This window comes from Eublepharis macularius, chromosome 5 (assembly GCF_028583425.1).
Source record: "Eublepharis macularius isolate TG4126 chromosome 5, MPM_Emac_v1.0, whole genome shotgun sequence".
NCBI classification, from domain to species: Eukaryota; Metazoa; Chordata; class Lepidosauria; order Squamata; family Eublepharidae; genus Eublepharis; species Eublepharis macularius.
Genome location: NC_072794.1, coordinates 140,886,326 through 140,892,325, shown reverse-complemented (window position 1 = coordinate 140,892,325; position 6,000 = coordinate 140,886,326).

Sequence of the window (6,000 nt, the reverse complement as noted above, 5' to 3'; positions counted from 1 at the left end):
AAAATAGTTTCTGTTCTGAAGATAGCTGATCTCTGACGGCAACTTTTTGAGACTGTTCCATGAGAAATGATTTAAACCTGCCCAGGGCACATCCTTTGATGCCTACTTCTGTTTCTAAGAGCCTCAACAGGATGGCATGGTGTACCATGTCAAAGGCTGCAGATCCAGGAGGAGCAATAAGGAGGCATGGCCTTTGTCTTTATTCAGACGGAGATCATCCACTAACGTGACTAGTGCTGTCTCTGTCCCATGCCCAGAAAGGGCAGGTTAGAGACTGGGCAATAATTGGAGATATCAGTTTTGTCTAGGGATGTTTTTTTAATTAGTGGATGGATAACTGCCTGTTTGAGTGGCTGGGGAAGGAGTACTGAGTTAGCAATTGATTTACAATAGATCTCAGTGGTTCACTTATGTGATCTTTACTTGATTTTAACAACCAAGATGGGCAAGGATCGAGCATACAAGTAGTCCTGTGCGCTCACACTCTTTCCTCCGCTTCCTTTCTCCAGGACTCCTGCCAGATTACGCTGCATTTTTTTCCCTGGGGTGCCGACCCCTCACCAGCCGCCAACTCCCACCAGCCGGCCAACGTTCGAGCTGGAGTGCACTTTCTGGGAAGATGTTGATGCCCGCCAAGGGCAGCGCCACCAGGGCACAGACGGACGAAGCCCCCACTTGTTATGCACAAACTTGTGCCTTAGGTGTCCCTCTCACCAATCACAATAAGAGACACACACACCACGGAGTCCTGTAGAATGAAGCAATATATGATTGTTTAATTTAAACAATGGAGGAGCCCATTTTCACTGGAGTAAGTGATCTCCTTGTGTCCAGAGCTCATCAAAATTACAATAGAAGCACAGGCAATTAATACTTTCAGATAATCATAACAATATTACAATATTCTAATATCTGATATCTTACTGGCTCGTAACATATCTAGGGTCAGTTCTGATTTGAAGATGCAATTCTGGGCTGGCCCCTTTATTTGGGGGAATTCCAGTCTTCACAGTTTTTTTTTCTCTGCCCTCATTTTGGAAGGACACTGTCTAACCTTTTACCTACTTTCTTCTTGGCATAATACTTTCAAGGGCGCCAAAGAATCTCAATCTGGTGGATAGGAAGGGATGTTTTCCTATTTGTGCCCTTTTCCCCAGTTTCTTCTCAGCTTTAAGGAAGATAATACCACAGGTGGCCAAAACCAGCTTGCTGCGTCAAATCAGTTTTCTACAAAAGGCTCTCTGGTACTGATTTCTATTGGAATCTATAGAATAATATAACATATAATATAAGTGCAGCCCTAAAAGCAGTATATCAGTTCTTACAGAGTTTCAAGTCTTCTTGTTTCAAGTGTCAAATTCTTACAGGTTACATTACAAGTACTACTTTGGCTCCTGAGCACAGAAAAAGTGCAAAGCATGTAATACTGAAAAAGCATAGGTTTAGTATATAAAAATAAGTATATAAAAAACCTCCAAATCCATATCCATTAAGATGTAGGGGTTAGAAGATGTCTGGATATCCTGAACAACTGGGACGGTCGTGAACTAGCTGGTGCAATGGTTGCCAAGAGATAACGTTTCTTTGCTGTTTTCATTTCCGCTTCATAGAACCTCCAGTGTGTAGCAAGCTCTATCATCTTCTCTGTGAGATTTTCACCAGCATCTTTCTAGACATCTGGCACTCTTCAGGTCAGCCAGCTCTGTGGTAAACCATGGTGCCGGCTTCCGTTTGCACATTAACTTTTTAACAGAATGAATTTGGAATTAATTGTCTGAACATTTAGCACTCAGAAAGAACTCCTGTGATTTCCACTGATTAACAAATACTGTTTTGCAATTACTTTAAAAGGAATATTTATTTATGCTCCACTAAAACATTTTCTCTTCTTAAGTAAGGCAACCTACCAGACTCATGTAAGACCATTTAAAAACCTCACCACAATACAAATGGATCAGCAAAAAGTCATTGTCTTGATTGTGCAATGTCTTTCCTAATTTGCAGGAAAAACAATTGGCTGCATATCTTGTTTGGGACTCACCATGTAACAGATAAAATCCTCTAGATTTTATAGAAGTGGTGTGGGAGCTGTTTTCTCCTGGGTTCATCCCGCAAAAACTGTTGTAATTTATAAAAGCACCCCACATGTGATTTGATCATCACCTGGCTGAGAGTGGGTGTGATGATGATCCCATCTGATTTTTCCCACCTTCATAGGGGCAAACCTTCAAAGAGTGGAACTATGGAATGAATTTAGGGAAAAAGCAGCTTCAGCACTAGGGTTGCCAGGTCCCCTTTCTCTCCTGGTGGGAAGGAGGGACCCAGAACTTACCTCTCATGGCTCCCATGGTGCTCCTTGTGCGGGAGGTGAAGTGATATTATCATGCAGGCACGGGGGCATGCATGCACTTTGCAGCGGGCCAATTTGGGCTTAAATCAGCCTGTTGTGAAGTACGGGAGCACCCTCGGGATGGTATGATGACATCACTCCCAGGAAGTGATCTCATCATGCCAATCTGGAAGCATGCTCAGGAGGCCCATTCCCACACCTTCCCCTCCCCACCCTTGCCAGCCAGGTAAGTGGTGGCAGGGAGAGCAGACGGTAAAAGCAGGGGATTGCCTGCCCCCACCAGGGGAATGGGATCCCTATTCAACACTGTTGCTGTAATGTTCTAAAGGCTGCTGTGACAATGTTGTTGTCACTACAGGCCACAGAGCCTGATATGCATGTGTAGAAGCCACAGAATGAAGGAGAAATGAGGTGGCTAAGTGTTGAAGTTGCTGAATGGACTGTACCACTTCAGGCTGCAAGTGATGGATTATATTTTTTTCAAAGTTGCTTTACATTAATAATTCTCTCTAAGTGGGGAAGTACTATGCCTAAAGATAGGACAGAATGTTTCTCCCTGATGTGCTAATGTTTTATTTACACTGAGTTTTTACGTGGAGGTGGGATTAAAAACCTGCAGGGTGGTACAACCCATCCTGCCACCTCAGGATTCTGCCAGCTCTTTTTGCATCCTGAAGAAAATTTCAGGTGAGTAAACGTGTTGGTATGTAGTAGAAGAACAAGATACGGGTCCAGTTACACCTTAAAGACCAACTAGGTTTCCAGAGTATGAGATTATGAGAGTCCCTTCATCAGATATGAGGACTGGAAAAGGGAAGGAGCCCTTATAATCCAACATGAGTATTCCAGGCCTAAGCAAGACAGCACTATGACCTTGTAGATTACGGCTGAGATAACTACTTTCTCCTTTCGTGAATATTTTGGGTAGGGCCATTCCACTCAAAAAGTTTGCTTATTCATTTAAGCTGCCCTCAGTCTCACTTCCCCTCCAAACTCCATTTGACTGCACTGCATTGTGATGATGCCCCATTCAATATGTGATCCTGTGTTGGGTAGGATCCCTGCGTAACTAATCCAAGCAGAAGGAAGTAACAGGAGGCAGCGAAACATATTTGTTGCACAGGCACTGCAGCCAGGGAGAACTAACAATGCCAAACAGAACTGAAAACAAATTCACATCCATAGCATTTAAGTATTTTTCAGGAAAAATTTCCACTCCACTAAATTGTTTGAGCTGTTTTAAGGAGCACTCTTGAAGCAATCAGAATCGTGGCAAGGAACACTGGGTGGAGGAGTGATTGAGTGAGTGGTGAGGTGTGACATGGACTTGCAGGAGAATATTTGGAGGTGTGGGGAGATGAGCATGAGAACAGGTGTGTGCCAGATGGCTTGGCGTGGAAACCTTAAACAGTTATGAACAATATCTCTATTCTTGAGGAGTTCATAACTCCTCTCATGTTTCTTGTAATGTTACATCTGTCCATAAAATGACAAGGATCTGCATAGATAAAAGACACCTCCACTATTCCATCCCCATCTTCCCAACATTCTATAGTGATCAAGAAGAAGAACTTCAGAGAACCCCATACATATGAAGGGGTGGGGCTATGGAGACACAACAGGTTTTCTTCTAAATGGCTGGTATTACTGGAGATATAAAGCAGATTTATCTCCAGCCCAGTGGGGTTTTCTAGCGATCCCCTTACCTTCTTCCATATGAATAAATAATCATTACCATTCACAGCTATTCTGGGAAACCATAAAGCACTGTTGCACTAAGATGATTAAGGAGTTGGAGGTGCACATTTCCTAGGAGGAAACACTAAAGATCCTGGGGCTTTTCAGTTTAGAAAAAAGATAGCAAGGGGGAACATGACAAAGGTTATGCATAGAGCAGAGGAAGGGGTTGAAGAGAACATTAGCTTGCTGCCTATGGCTGAGGTTGCAGAGGGGAAAGGGGCACAGCAAAATAACGGAGACCCGCACACTGAATGGAATAAAACAAGGCCACAACTTTATTAATAACAGCAATGAGGACTATTGGTGCTGCATGTGGATCAGATCCCCAAAATAGCATTGGCAGACCCACCTGCCAGCCGATGAACCCCTGCCCCCCCCAGACCCAGGCTGAGGGGGGGGAACCAAGGAGTGGCATTAGGGGGGAGATCACCCGGTGTACACCTCTTGGTGACTCCCCTGCTACCTAGGAGTGAGAATGCCCCTGCAGCCTCCGAGCTGGGCATGCACCTCCATAACTCACTCCCACGATTCCTTATAGGAATCTCCTCAATGGGGAGCCTGTGCTGGAGGACCAGACTCCCCCAAAAATGGGATCTAATCCAATGCCAACCTCCCACAAGTTGTGACAAAAGAGAACAGCTAGAACCTTGAAACGGAGAGGAGGGTGGATGTCTGCAAGCCAGAGCCAAATTGACTGCAGCAGAGTCAGCAGTGGAATAGATACCCGGCTGCCAGACCTGTGTGAAGATTGAGGATCAGAGGTCCGCAGCTAAGTCCCGCCCCCCAGTGCTCACTCCTGGGCTGCCTCTGATTGGTCGACCCAGGATTTAAACTGATTGGCTGAGGGCCCACCCGGGGGATGCCAGGTGATCCCTCTAACATAGCGGCTGCCAAGCCCCGATCCCTCCCGTACGCTGGCAGCAACCAAGTCCCCAGGTAAGTCTGGAGCCTCTGTTTCCTCTCCCATAATACTAGAATTTAGGGGGCACCATAGATGAGCAATGGATTCATGATGGACAAAATGGGGGGAATGCTTTATTCAATGAGTAATTAAATGGTAGAATTCACTACTGGGGGCATAATGGTAGCCTCTAGCACAGCTAGCTTTAAAAAGGCATTGGACATATTCCTGGAGAATGTGGCTTCTACCCAGGATAATTAGGCACTAACCTATAAGTGCTAGGAGGTAACATAAGGGAAGGCCTTATCCTCTATACTGAGGGCCAAACTACAAGTGACAAATGGCACTTGAACAGCAAGTGTATTCTTCCCTGTTCACTTGCTCCCCACTCAATCCACTTGCCGTTCAAGTGTCATTCATCACTTGTAGCTTGGCCCTCAGTTTCTTGAGAGCTTTGGCGTGTGTGACAAGGGGCAGAAGTGACGTGACATCACTTCTGGGTTTTCTGGGTGAAAACCTGGACATGACATCAGCACATCAGCCAATTCTCTGGAAACTCTATGGTAATATGTTTTTACTTGGATGTAATGTTGACATGTCATGCAATGTTCTTCACTCCTCCCCCTTTTTCACCCACTGGCTCAGATGCAAGGGTGAGTGGGAGGGCTGGGCCACCTAGAGAACTCCTCTCCCCCAAAGAAGGCAAATGGCATACCTGATCTGAGCATAACTTATTTCTTCTGTACATTTCAGCCTGGACACTCTAACTCACCAGTTTTGTAATTGTTACAAACTCAATGCACATCATATGCAATTGTGGATTGTCCATGTACTCTTTTTTCAGGATTCCAGATTGAAGACAAAGCCTATGCACATACAGTTTGGTGTAGTGGTTAAGAGTGCAGGACTCTAATCTGGAGAGCTGGGTTTGATTCCCCACTCCTCCACTTGAAGCCAGCAGGGTGACCTTGGGCTAGTCATGGCTCTCTGGAGCTCTCTCAGCCCCACC